Source organism: Hemicordylus capensis, chromosome 5 (genome assembly GCF_027244095.1).
Source record: "Hemicordylus capensis ecotype Gifberg chromosome 5, rHemCap1.1.pri, whole genome shotgun sequence".
Taxonomy (NCBI): Eukaryota; Metazoa; Chordata; class Lepidosauria; order Squamata; family Cordylidae; genus Hemicordylus; species Hemicordylus capensis.
In genome coordinates this window covers 257,598,065-257,613,282 of record NC_069661.1, presented here as the reverse complement: position 1 = coordinate 257,613,282, position 15,218 = coordinate 257,598,065, and the positions used below count along the sequence as shown (strand labels likewise).

Genomic DNA, 15,218 nt, shown 5'->3' with positions numbered 1-15,218 from the left:
ATCAAAATGCTGACAGTGACTGGGAGTTGGAGGCGGAAATCAGGGCGACATCAAGGAGAGGCGGGCCTGTAATAATGGATGACTAATTACCCACTCATAGACTGGGTAAATTCACGGTCAGGTAATGACAGAGAGGTCAGATTTCTAGATACGCTGAATGGCTGTGCCCTAGAACAGTTGGTCTTGGAACCAACCAGAGAGAAGGCAACCATGGACTTAATTCTGAGTGGCACCCAGGACCTGGTGCGTGATGTCAGTGTCATCGACCCTTTAGGGAACAGTGACCATTGTGCAATCAAATTCAGCATACATGCGGGGAGAGAATCACCAAGGAAGTCTTAACACAGACATTTTGAATTTCAGAAGAGGAAACTTCTCCAAAATGAGGAGTAAAGTGAAAAGAAATCTTGGGCCACTGTGCGAAACAGGATGCTGGACTAGATGGGCCTTGGGCCTGATCTATCAGGGCTGTTCTTATGTAAAGCTGAAAGGGAAAATCAGGAGAGTCACTTCACCCCAGAATGCATGGAATTTACTCAAAACCACAATACTAGAAGCCCAGTTAGATTGTATACCCCAAAGGAGGAAAGGTACCACTAAGTCCAGGAGGATGCCAGCATGGCTAACGGGTACCGTCAAGGAAGTCATAAAAGGGAAGACTTCCTTCCAAAATTGGAAGGCCTGTCCAAATGAAGAGAACAGAAAGGAACACAAACTCTGGCAAAAGAAATGCAAGGTGACAATAAGGGAGGCAAAAAGAGAGTTTGAGGAACATTTAGCTAAAATTATCAAGGGGAATAACAAAAACTTCTTTAAATACATCAGAAGCAGGAAACCTGCCAGGGAGGTGGTTGGATCATTAGAGAACGAGGTAGTGAAAAGGATTATTAAGGAGGATTATGAGCTTCAAATTAAACCTGAATCTCACTGGTTTTTATATCATTTGGGTGTCCAGCATATTATCTACCAAAAAGTATTGAATAATTGCTTCAAGGTAAACTGAAAAGCGGGGGGGGGGGGGGGGAAGATAGAGGAAAGCAGTAGAGTGAAGTAATCTGTAATTAAATACAGTTTTTCTCTAGTCAATTTAATTTAAGAATAAGAAAAAGACTACCAAAAATGTAGCAAAAACTTTCTTTAGAAGCCAATCAGATTAGTTGGAATCCCATTCAAAAAAACCCCAGAAAGTCACAAAAAACTCATTGAGATCCAAAGTAAAAATAAAAAATGCAGAAACAAGGAAATTCCAGAGACATACAGGGCTAGCAACAAATAAGTATTAAGAAAAATAACTAATCCTATATAATAAAACCCTTGAGTATCTGCGTCCGTGTCTCTGGGAGGTGTTCTGCACATGCGTGGCTGCGCTTGCAGCCTGATTGGCTGGTGCGCGCGGACGGAGTACAGTGGTGGCGGCGGCCATGGCCGCTGGTGGGCCTGGCCTGGCAGCGACAGGGACAGGCCGAGGAGCCGAGGCAGCGGGCCTGGCCGGGCGAGGCGAGGAGGTGGCGGGGAAGCCGGCTGAGGCAGCGGTGGGCCCAGGTGGCGGTGGGCCCGGCCGGAGCCGTGGGCTCGGCCAGAGGAGGCGGTGGGCCCGGCTGGGAGAAGGTGGCGGGCCCGGGGGAAGCCGGAGCCCGGGGGAAACAGGCCCGTGGGAAGCCGGAGGAGGTGGCGGGCTGGCGGCCGACATCAGGCTCCGTGGTCTGGGGACCAACATCGCGCACCAGAAGGAGCCCGAGCTTGGCGGCGGCGGCGAGGCAATCAGCCCCGATGGCGGCGGCCGCCACACTCGGCCCCACCGGAGACGGGGGGGGGCGGGAGGAGAGAGAGAGATAGCCGGCCCCAAAGGTCTTCTAGCGCCCGTTAATGTAACGGGTCTAATGTTACTAGTGACATAATAAACTAAAAAGAGCAATAGAATAATCACTTTTCTCGAATTAATTGAAATTAAAAAATAATGTTAAAATTTTGTCTGTAGGCCATTCCAAATAGATTTAAACTGTTGAAAAACCATTGAGAGACTCAATGAAATCCAAAATGAAAATAAAAAATGCCAGAGCAGAAAGGTAACAAAAGTGTTCAAGTTAGTAAGTATAGGAAACCTATTTCCTAATAAAAGAAAACTGGAAAACTAGAACAATGTAATAATCTATGATGGAATAAAAGAAGGGCCTTTTATCAAAAACTTCATTGATAAACCAAGCCAATTGATAATGCAATAAAAATAAAATAAAAATAAAAAAGTGCAGGGGCAAGAAAAAACTATAACATAAAGTAACCAAAAACTTTGTCAATAAACCAGTCCAATTAGTATCCAATGAAAACTGAAAAAAGAAAAGATCATGCAGTTAAGACTTATTTTGAATCTAAAAACATATGTATCCACATCTTTTTAACTTCAGAGAAAGGTTGATGCCAGAAAAGTAAAATCCATGTGTACTTGATTGAATTTGTGGTTTATTCAGCTATATCAAAGACTGGATATGTAATCTTCACCTTAAGTCCCATCATACAGTCATTTCCAAGATCTGATAGAGTCACACGCAGATCACCACACGTTTGTTTATCAATGCAACTATCCTGCAATAAAGCCTTATGTTGTTCAGATTGCATTGTCTTAATAGACATCGAGCCGGGTCTCACGATCAGTGAGACCTGGTTTGCGAGAGTCAGCAGGGAGAGCGGGCCGCGCACATGAGCAGGGCTGGAGCCCTGGGCAGCTGGATTGGCTGCCCACATGATTGCTGGCGGGGGCTAGGGGGAGCGGGGGCCAATTGGCCCCCGGAAACTCCAGCATGCCCTGCACGAGCGCGCATGGCATACTGATGAGACCCTCGGAGCCACGTCGTGGCTACTCATGATAAAAAAAACCTGGTTTTAGGGGTGGGCTACCTGAGTGGGTTACCCGCTCAAGAACCACCAGGCTCGCAGCCGAGCCCGGTGGTTCCCACGGTTGCAGAAAATTGGGCTAGCAGAGGCTAGCCCGATTTTCTGCAATCGTGTGAATAGCCTCACCATCTGGGAACTAGCTTCTGAATTGGTCTGAAACTCTTCCTGTTGAAAACATAACTTTGCAGTCATACTGTCTATTTTTGAGGAAATCTTATTAAGCTCTACCATAACTGGAAGAATAAATTGATTATAAGACATCATTTTAACAGACATGTTGATCCTTATTTTAAAAAACTGAATTCCCTCACAGTGATACCAAGCAGAGTAAACAGGGAAATGCTTGAGCTTAACTATACTTAGATAATGTAGAATTCCTGAATAAATGAGTAGCCAAGTATTATATACAGGGAATGCAAGAGTTAATATAGGAATTTACCTAACAGTATAGTTCCTCAACTAGTAAAAAGCTCTAAAGTCCAGATTAGCACATGTCCATTATTATCTGATAATTAGAATAACACAAACTATTTTTCCCAGAAAGAGAGGAAATGGTTAATATAACCCCCACTTTCTGCAGGCAAATAGGGATATGTTGCCTTTGGAGGTTTTCAGCTTTACTTTATGAAAACAAACTGGAACCAAATATTCTTCTTAAAGATAAGGGGAAAGGTTCTCATGGATGGATGAAGTCCTGAGAGAGAGAGAAATAACCACAAGGCAAGACCAGGCTAAAATCCAAATGACCTGCACTGTTAATCCTTCAGATTCAAATAAACTAGATATTTTAAATCCTAATTTATATATTTTTAAAAAGCAATAGTCAGAGTTCCTTAGAGGTTTTACATAAACTTCACATTAGTAAATGTTATTCTGATGATTCTAGAACATAAGAATATAAGAACAGCCCTGCTGGATCAGGCCCAAGGACCATCTAGTCCAGCATCCTGCTTCACACAATGGCCCACCAGGTGCCGCTGGAAGCTACAGACAGGAGTTGAGGGCATACCCTCTCTCCTGCCATTACTCCCCTGCAACTGGTACTCAGAGGCACCCTGCCCTTGAGACTGGAGGTGGCCCACAGCCCTCCGACTGGTAGCCATTGATAGACCTCTCCTCCATGAAGTCATCCAAACCCCTCTTAAAGCCATCCAGGTTGTTGGCTGTCACCACATCCTGTGACAGAGAGTTCCACAAGTGGATCACGCATTGTGTGAAAAAGTACTTCCGTTTGTTGGTCCTAGACCTCCTGGCAATCAATTGCATGGAGTGACCCCTGGTTCTACCCTGGACAATGTTCAGACACTGCCAGTTTTTTACCTAATAAAAAAACTAATTAATATGTTATTGTCAAAAGAAGTTTAACAAGAATTTATCCAGTACTTCTACTTGAAGAGCACCTCAACACCATAGTGGCCACAGCCATCATGTGGCTGATGGCCACACCATCAGCCAATTAGAAAAAGCAGCTTTACTGGGAACAGCCTATATTCTGCGATGATATCTATAACAACTGACAATAAAATTCTGGCATCCCAGGTCCTTGGGAAGGACTTGATGTCTGGATAAAACAAACCAGTCAATAACACCTGTCTGCCTGTGTAAACAAGAAATAATAATAATAATATAACACCTGTCTGACTGTTTAAACAAGAAATAATAAATAATCGTAAACCGAAATAAAGTCATTGACTGAAAGCTGAGCCCACAGTCCTGTTCCATTTAATAAAGTTTGACATCAGAATCCTCAGATAGCCTGGTTAACACAGTTAAAGGCTTCAATATTCCTTTAATGATAGTCATCCAGAAAAGCATCATTAAATCGTAATAAAATATTAATCCTTGTTGATCCACTAAAATGTAATAAAATGTTGATCATTGCCTCATTACCACAGTCCTGTTCTCTTTCAGTAGGGAACTTTAACAGAAATTTAACAGCAAAATCCTCAGATAGTTTGATAAAAACAGTTAAAGACTTCAATAATCCATAAATGATAGTCATCCCCCCCCAAATCAGTAAATTTTATTAAAATGTTGATCATTGCCTCATTACTCCACTAGCTATTGTATTAAAATGTTAATCCTTGCTAGTCCAGTAATGTGTAATAAAATGTTGACCATTGCCTCATTACTCCACTATATGTTAGGGATGTGCGTTTCGTTTTGGATACAAAACGTTTTGTGCCCAAAACAGGCCATTTCGGCTGTTTTGTAACTGAAACAAAACACCCAGTGCTCAAAACAGAACATTTTGTAGCCAAAACAAAGCATCCCTGTTTCGGATACAAAACGTTTTGTTGTTTTGGCTGTTTCGGAACTCCATTTTGAAATCCCAAAAGGTTTTTCTCCTTCAGTCTCCATTTTGAGTTTTGACATCTGTTTGAATTTCCAGTCCTTCCAGCCCGCAGATTGGCCAGAGAAAGCATGGGCTGATCTGCTGGCAATTGCCTCCTTATTCCTTTTAAGGATATTTAAGAGTAAAATTTACCCTCATTGGCCAGTGGGGCAGTGTGCACACTGTATGGGGCAGTGTGCATTTCATTGTTGTTGTTTCACACTGTTGTGCGTAGATCAATTGCATTTCTGGGGGGTGGGATGTGTTGATGTGTGATGTTGATGTTATTTGGGGTGGATTCAGGGCAGAAGGGGGGCTTTGGGGGCAGAAGAGTGGGTCAGGTGGTAGTGCCCCAATGGGTGCCTGCTGCCACCCAGAGTCCAAAGGAATTGGGAAAAGGGAGGATATTTAAAAAGAATTTCTGAAGTTTACATGTCTTTGGGGCAGATTTGGGGCAGAGAGGGGGTCTGAGGAGCAAAACAGTGGGTTGGGTTGCCCCAAGGGGTGCCTGCCACAACCCAGATTCCAAAGGAATAGGGCAAAGGGCTGATTTCTTAGGAATTGTTGGGAGTTTACGCATCTTTAAGGGGTTTTTCCCATAGGGAATAATGGAGGTTTCAGCAGACCCATAACTCCACCTGGGGGGCACTGGGGTGGCTGGGAGTGAACAGTGTTATAGTGCACATGGCGGTGCCAACCACTGCCATGGGTTGCTAACCCATGGGTTGCTGGGTTCTGTTGTTTCTGAGGTGTTCTGTGTGCAGATTCTCTGGTAGCATATGAGATTTTCAATGACAAACCATGAATCCATTCTCATATGCTACCAGAGAATCTACACTCAAAACATCTCAGAAACAACAGAACCCAGTACCTCATGGGTTAGCAACCCATGGGAGTGGTTAGCACCCTCTATGCTCTACACCACCACTCGCTCTGGGCCACCCTGGTGCCCCCCAAGTGCAGTTATGGGGCTGCTGAAACCTCCATAATTCCCTATGGGGAATTAAATCTTTACAAATCAGCCCTCTGCCCAATTCCCTTGAAATAATTCTGGCAGCTTCTTTACCCCCACTGGGCACTACCACCCACCGAACTCTGCTCTTGGCCACCCCTTTCCCCCCAACGTGAAGCTATACTTTTGCTGAAACCTCCATTCTTCCCTATGGGAAGAATCTTAAACTTCAAAAATTCACCAAAAATCAGCCCTTTGCCCATTTCCTCTGAAATGTGGGTGGTAGCTTCCACCCATTGGGTGCCACCACCCACACCCACTGGTTTTCCCCTGGGGCTGTTTTTTAAATCCAAAATGTTTTGGATTCGGATTTTGCAATTTCGAACAAAGAACAAAATTGGGGTGTTTCGGATGGGCTGATTTCGAACAAAGAACAAAATGAGGGAGTTTCGGTTTCGGGCGAAAAACAAAACAGAAAAAAACCAAAACGCACAACCCTACTAATATGGAAAGAGTGAAATCAAAAGGAAAAAAAGAGAAGAAAAAGTAAAGCATCATTAAGCTTCTTCTTTCAGAAATATGTAGATCTTTTCAAAGGGTCTAACAGAATTAAAGATTAACAAATTCATTATGAACCAACCTTAAGCATGCATTTTGATTGTCTATTCTCTTATTTAGCTGAAGTAATTGATTAATCCCATTCAAGAGTGTTAAATAACTCGAAGGTTGCCTAAATTGTAAATCCTTCACAGCAAGTGCTATGATTAACTGGAAGCTGAGTCTTCTATGCTGTTCTGGTCGGTGATCCATAAATCCTCAATGGTGCGGGGGGGGGGGGGGGAGAAAGAAAGAAAGAAAGAACGTACCTTAGCAGATCTTGAAGTTTAGAGAATACAGACAAACAACACCCTCAAAAGACAAGAATTAGAAATTGGGAAGGCAGTCGCTAATATGGCAGGTGTTATAGCCTCTTCTTCTCTTCATGTGGGAAACTCATGGAAAGTCTCTCCTGAGTTTGTCCGGCGTTTCATGATTTATTTCTGCTTCGATTCTAAGGCCTTTTATACCTTGTATGTTTACACCAGTCTGCTCTCAGGGTGACAACTCCATTTTCTCTCTGTGATCAATCCTCCTGATTAATAACAAGCCAATTACTCCGAAGAGGAAGTGCAGTCTCAGCGGCTGAGGCCACCGAAGCTACCGGTCATGATGCCATCTTTCCCAGTCTCTTGGCTGTGCAAAGTTTAATGGCTGTAGGAATGAAGGAAGCACCCCTAGAAAAATGGAAGGGCTTAATAGCATGAGCCATTTGTTGCTCGTTTGGGGATACAAAATTGAGGTGAACTTTACGGCCTCCGTTGGAGTGAAAAACAATGCTGGGTGAGCTCAGCACTCCTTCTCCCCCCTGCCAGCAAGTGGCAAGGATGGTGATGACGACGACCCTGCCATTCGGCCCAGCAGCATCTCTAACAAACTGCAAGATGCACCTGCGCAGTTGTGAGAGCTTGTCGCAAGCCCGTGATGTCACAGGTTTGTGATGAGCTCTCATAACTGTGCAGGCGCACTGCACAGTTCGTTAGAGATGCTTGGACGAATGGCAGGCCCAGCGCTGAGCTCACCCTCCCTTCAGCCATCCCACGGTCATGTGGCAGCATTCAAATTTGAACCAGCTTCGAACCAGGGTGGGTAGGTTTGGTTTTGGTTTTGCTTGAAACCGCCCCCCCCCCCCCGGTTCAAACTGGTTCTAAAGGTTCTACATAGGGAATAATGGGAACTCAAACTGGCCCATTATTCCCTATGTGGAGCACCTAGGGACACAGAACTGGGGTAGGTGATAGGCACCCGAGCGTGTCAACCACCCACCAAACCCCAAAGCAATCAGACACTCCTGTGCTATTTAATGGATTTTTAAAGTCCCCCCCCAATTTTTGCATTTCTCCCGTAGGGAATAATGGGAATTTGAGGATGCCCCATTCCTCCCCTTCTGGTCTGGGGGCATTGCAGGTTATGCCAGAACTCCCTCCAGGGAGTACCAGTTGCAGGGGAGCAACAGCAGGAGAGAGGGCATGCCCTCAACTCCTGCCTGTGGGCTCCCCAGAGGCATCTGGTGGGCCACTATGTGAAACAGGATGCTGGATTAGATGGGCCTGCTTGGGCCTGATCCAGCAGGGCTGTCCTTATGTTCTTAATTAGCAACTTGCAAGATGTAAATAAGACCAGGCAATTGCTCCTGCAAGTTTACAAAGCATCTGGGGCTTCTTTTGTGAACTTTATTGTTTCTTTTACATTATAATAACCCTTTCTAGCTGAGCAAAGAGACATCTTTTAAAAGTGGTGATTATCTTATATTTAGCAGGGAGAGAGCAGCTGGCTCTATCTAACACCAGCACAGCCATCTCTAGTCATCCCTCCAGTTGCTCTTGCTCTGGTCGACCTTATTTATTATTATTTATGTATTTAAAATATTTATATCCTACCCATCCAGTGCACTACTGCTTGGGGCAGCAAGATACAATAAAAGTAATAAAATTATAAAAAGTAATAAAATTATAAAAAGCTAAAGAACCTTCCAGATTTTTTTTTGCTTTTTAAATTTTTTATTGGTTTTTACAATATCTTAACAATCCCTTTACATCTAATTAAGTAAATGTAGACTTCCCGCTCATCAATCTGCGCGATTCATTAACTATACATGTCAACCATTGCTATAGTAATTCAAAACATATATCCTACACATTGCAAACTCGATTTTGTTCTACCCAACCTGCTATTATTTTGCTCTACCCAACCTGCTAAGCCAACCGGCTTAGGCCCCAGGTATTTAAGAGAGCGTCTCCTTCGCAATGAGCCCCACCGGCCGCTGAGGTCACTTGAGGAGGTCCATCTCCAGTTGCCACCAACTCGTTTGGTGGCTACACAGAGACGGGCCTTCTCGGCTACTGCCCCGAGATTGTGGAATGCGCTCCCTGCTGAGATACGATCCTCCCCATCTCTGGCAATTTTCAGAAAACACCTGAAGACACATCTCTTCAGCCAGGCTTTCTCAGCTTTTTAAAACTTGTTTTTAAATTGTTCTGATTGTTTAATTGTTGTTTTATGATATTTTTAATTGTTAATCATTGTTTTATGTTTTTATAATTTTTATTTTAATTATTAACTGATTTTAATTGTGTTTTAATGTAAACTGCCCTGAGCCTTTTGGAAGGGCGGTATAAAAGTAATAATAATAATAATAATAATAATAATAAATTTCAAATCCTGCTGAAATGTCCATATTAGAAAAATAGTTCTTCAAGTATAGTAAGAATGGTTTCCAATCTTCTTTAAAAGATTCCAAGTTTTCATCCCTTATCAGTACTATATGTTTTGCCATCTCAGCATATTCCAAAATTTTTATCAACCAATCTTCTTTTGAGGGCATTTCATTGTCCTTCCATTTCTGCGCATATACTATTCTGGCCGCCGTGGTTGCGTACATAAAAAATGTTAAGTTTATTCTGGAAAACTCTCCTTGCGTTATTCCCAGCAGGAAGGATTCTGGCCTCTTAGGAAATGTCATTTTAAAATTTTTCTTCAACTCATTATATATCATATCCCAAAGGGCCTTTGCCTTCCCGCAAGACCACCACATATGAAAAAAAGTTCCTTCACAATGTCCACATTTCCAACATTTGTTTGGAACATTTTTATACATTAACTAGTATTTTTAAGCCCGTTATAATAATGGGCGCTAGCTTTTTTTTGCCCCTTTAATTGTTCTTCCCTTCAAACATTGATGTATGGAGTTTCGTTTGGTTTTGGGGGGGGGGGGTTCTTTAACTTTTTCGATTGTGCTTGGGCGGCCGGGCCAGACCCACCATCGCCGCCTCTGGGCTCTCCGCAGTAGAAAAACATAGTGGTCAGCCCAGACACGTCTACCTCCTCCAGTCGCCCCCGCCGCGCCCCCCTGCACCTGATTAAGGGCCAAATCAACCCTAACAGTTGCCGCCGCCGACCGCCCTCCCTCCCAGCTGCCCGAGTCTTCCTCACCCGCCCACCCCACATGATTAAGGGCCAAATCGGCCCAAACAATTGCGGCCACCGCCCGCCCAGCTGTCCGAGTCCTCCTCATCAGCCCCCCCACATAATTAAGGGCCAAATCGGCCCAAACAATTGCCGCCGCTGCCGCCAACCACCCGCCCTCCCTCCCAGCTGCCCGAGTCCTCCTCAACCCCGGCCCGCATCAGTCGGGCGATCTAAGACCATATTCTGAGAAGGAGAGAGGAGCTCGCAAACAGAGCTCCTCTCTCTGCAAAGCCTCTGCCCGAACTGGCGCTTTGGGCGCAAAGGACGCCTGTTGCGTCCTTTGCATCCATAGCACCAGTTCAGGCAGAGGCTTTGCACAGAGAGGAGCTCTGTTTGCGAGCTCCTCTCTCCTTCTCAGAATATGGTCTTAGATCGTCCGACTGATGCGGGCCTAACGGGGTGAGGAGGACTCGGGCAGCTAGGAGGGCGGGTGGCGGCCACAATTGTTTGGGCCGATTTGGCCCTTAATCATGTGGGGGGGGCTGGTGAGGAGAACTCGGGCAGCTGGGAGGGCGGGCGGGCAGGTGGTGGCGGCGGTGGCAGCGGCGGCAATTGTTTGGGACGTTTTGGCCAACATGGCCGCCCATCTCTGGGCGGCCGTATCTTTCTTGGCGGTTCTGGGCATGCACTCCATGCATGCCCAGAACTGCCGAGAAAGACACGGGTGGAACGGGATCACACTTAAGGGTTTTATTATAGAGGATGCTAATTTTTGGGGTGTCAAGTACCACCTATAAATCATCTTATAATAATAATTTTATTTTAAAGTATAACATGTAGTGAACTTTAAATCCATTTTCCATAATTTTCCCCAAGCTGCCATATCTATCTATATACCCCTGCTAACTGGGCAAAGAGGCACCTTTTACCGTGGTGATTCTCTTTATTTAAAGCAGGGGGAGAGTAACTGGCCCGATCCACCCCCCCAGCACAGTACCTCCAGTGACTGTTGCTGGTGTCTGTCTTATGTTTCTTTTTAGACTGTAAGCCCTTTGGGGACAGGGATCCGTCTTATTTATTATTTCTCTTTGTAAACCGCCCTGAGCCATTTTTGGAAGGGCAGTATAGAAATCGAATTATTATTATTATTATTATTATATTATGACCCACATCTTGAGCCCATTTTATCATAGTCGTTTTAACCACTTCATCTCTTTTCTCCTCCAAAAGCAACAACTTATACTTCTTAGAAATTAATTTTTCTCCATTTGCACAGAGCTCCTTCTCAAATCTCGACATTTGATCCTCAAATCCAACTTCAAGACCCTTCTTATAGATTTCATTTAACTGATGGTACTGAAACCAGTTACTAACCAAATTTTGTACTCCGATTAGGTTTTTTTAATTTGCAGCCCTTTTCTTGGAAACATAACAAATCCCTTTAGGTACCCCATTCAGATTGCATATTTATCTCTTTACGTGCTAAAGCTTCAATCGGGGATAGCCATAATGGAGTTTTAGATTCCAACTATTTTTTATATTTTACCCACACTCTCATTAGACTCCTTCTTACATAATGATTAAGAAAGTCTTTATGCACTTTACTTTTATCATACTACAAATATGAATGCCATCCAAACCTTCTATCGAATCCTTCCAGATCAAGTATTCGGGGATTTCTTAATGTTATCCATTCTTTTAACCACGTAAAACAAACAGCATCAAAATACAACCTTAAATCAGGCAGGGTAAGACCACCTCTTTCTTTAGCATCTGTTAAATTTTTAAATGTAATTCTTGGTCTTTTCCCTTGCCAAATTTGGTTATGTCCTTTTGCCATTGCTTGAAACAAGGTAACGTGTTAATTATAGGAATAGTCTGAAAAAGAAACAACATTTCAGGTAAAACATTCATCTTCACAACTGAAATTCTTCCCATTAAAGATAAGTTCATTCTAGTCCATCTTTGCAAGTCAGTTTTTAATATATTCCATATTTTAATATAATTATTTGAAAACAACAAAGAATTTTTGTTTGTCAACCAGACGCCCAAGTATTTAATTTTCTTCTCCACTTTCAGTTCACTTATTTTAAAAAAAAATCTATCATTAGATTTCTGGTCCATATTTTTTGTCAACACCTTCATTTAAGTCTTATTTATATAAAACCCAGCCAATTGGCCAAATTGTTGTATTTTTTGCAAAAGTCTTCCGATCTTCTCTAATGGATTTTCTAGGAAAAACACCACATCAGTGTGGTGGCTCTAAGTTTATACTCTTGTTTCCCAACTTTCGGGCCTTGTATTTGATCATCTTCTCTAATATTTCTGCAAAGCACTTCCAGTACTAACATAAAAAGTAATGTGGAAAGTGGACAGCCTTGTCTAGTTGCTTTTTGTATTTTACAATTATCTGATAATTCCCCATTTATAATAATTTTAGCATATTGCTCCAAATATATTGTCTTGATAGCCCTAATAAAATTATTACCAGCTCCCATTTCATTCAGTAGCCTCCACATAAACTGCCAGGAGACATTGTCAAATGCTTTCTCTGCATCCAGAAAGATCATAGCTATCTGTTTATCATTATGTTTTTCATAATACTCCAGTACATTCAAAACTGTTCTCACATTATCTCTTAATTGCCATTTTGGCAAGAAACCTGCTTGATCTTCGTGAATAAAAAATCTTAATACAACCTTCATTCTCCTTGCCAAAATGGCAGCAAAAAGTTTACAATCATTATTTAAGAGTGAAATTGGTCTGTAGTTCTTGACTTGCATTAAATCTTAAAGAACCTACCAGATATAACCAGAAAATGGAGCATTAAAAAGCCTCCTTTAAAAGGTGTGTTTTAAGATTTTTTTAAAAACATCGAGGCAGGGAGCATGGTGAAGTTCTTTCAGAGAGGGTGTTCCAAAGCCGAGGGGCCACAACCAAAAATTAGGGATGTGCACAAAACCGGTTTGCCCGGTTCGGTTCGGATCCGAACCAGGTCCGAACCAGGAGGGGGTGGTTCAGTTTTGGTTTTGTCCGAACCACCCCCTGGTTCGGTTCGGATCCGAACCGGTTCGGATCCGAACCAAACCGGTTTGGACAGGTTCGGATATCAAAAAGTAGCTAGGATGGTAGCTGGCACCCAGGGGTACCTGTCACCCAAATCCTAAAGCAATCGGTCACTCATACGATTTTTAATGCATTTTTGAAAATTATTTTTATTTTTTTCTCATAGGATATAATGGGATTCGAACCATACCATTATTCCTTATTGTGGAGCAACCATGGGTGCCAACAACCATGCAAACCCTGAAGCAATCAGACACCCCTATGATTTTTTATGAATATTTGAATTATTTTTAATTATTTTTCTCATAGAGTATAATGAGATGCAAACCAGTCCATATCCCCTATTGTGGAGCACCTAGGGGCACAAAAGTGGGGTGGGTGGTAGACAGACAGGGGTGCCTACCACCCAAAAAATCCCAAGGCAATTGGACACTCGTCTGATTATTGGTGAATTGTTAAATTATTTTTGAATTCCTCATAGAGAATAATGAGGATTGCAGGGTTTGCATGGTTGTTGGCACCCATGGGTGCTACACAATAAGTAATAATGGTGTGGTTCGAGTCCCATTATATCCTATAAAAAATAAAAAATATTTTTCAAAAATTCATAAAAAATCGTACGAGTATCGGATTGCTTTGGGGTTTGGGAGACAGGTACCCCTGGGTGCCAGCTACCAACCTACCAATTTTCAGGGGTCCAAACCAGTCCCAACTGGTCCAAACAGGTTCAAAATGAACCACCCCTGGTTCAGTTCGAATCCGAACTGTACCGGGGGTTGTTTGGTTCAGATCTGAACCGCCGAACCAGAACCAGTTCAGATCCGAACCGGTTCGCACATCCCTAATAACCTCCCTAAATGCCTGCCTGGAGGCGGTGATGGGCTGGGTGTGGAATAACAAACTCAGGCTGAATCCAGATAATCAGAGGTACTCATTGTGTGAGGTTGAAACTTGGGAGATGAGTTTGATCTGCCTGTTCTGGAAGGGGTCACACTTCCCCAGAAGGAACAAGTGTACAGTCTGGGGGTGCTTCTGGATCAGAGCCTCTTCCTGGTGTCCCAGGTTGAGGCGGTGGACAGAGGTGCCTTTTATTGGTTTCGGCTGATACACCAGCTTGAGATAAACTACCTCAGGACAGTGGTACATATTCATTCATTCATTCATTCATTCATTCAATCAATCAATCAATTTCTATACTGCCCTTCCAAAAAATGGCTCAGGGCAGTTTACACAGAGAAATAACAAGTAAATGATATGGATCCCTGTCCCCAAAGGGCTCACAATCTAAAAAGAAACACAAGATAGACAGCAGCAACAGTCACTGGAGGTACTGTGCTGGGGGTGGAGAGGGCCAGTTATTCTCCCCCTGCTAAATAAAGAGAATCACCACATTGAAAGGTGCCTCTTTGCCAAGTTAGCAGGGGTTATGCTGGTAACCTCCAGTCTGGATTACTCTAATGCGCTCTATGTGGGGCTGACTTTATATGTAGTCTGGAAACTACAGCTAGTTCAGAATGTGGCAGCCAGATATGTCTCTGGGTCATCTCACAGAGACCATATTACTCCTGTATTGAAAGAGCTACACTGGCTGCTGATAAGTTTCTGGGCAAAATACAAGGTGCTGGTTATTACCTATAAAGTCCTAAATGGCTTGGGCCCTGGGTATTCTTCATCATGAATCCCTCCGCCTATTGAGATAATCAGGAGAGGTCTATCTGCAGTTGCCACCAGCTCATCTGGTGGCTACTCGGGGACGGTCCTTCTCCGTTGCTGCCTCAATGTTTCGGAATGTGCTCCTTGCTGAAATAAGAGCCTCCCTATCTCTGACAGTTTTAAAAAAACTTTTAAGACACATTTGTTCACCCAAGCTTTTAATTGAATACCGTTTTAATAGTTTTAACTTTGTTTTAAGGTTTTACATTGTTGTAATGCAGGAGTGGGGAACCTTGGCCCTCCAGCTGTTGTTGAACT

General features: G+C 43.3%; 1 protein-coding gene across 3 annotated transcripts in view; it reads left to right on the top strand.

Moving 5' to 3' along the window:
• Positions 1 to 15,218, top strand: part of LOC128328147 (hepatic lectin-like) — a 70,397-nt gene that overhangs the window by 45,705 nt on the left and 9,474 nt on the right. The gene's annotated exons all lie outside the window — the stretch shown is intronic.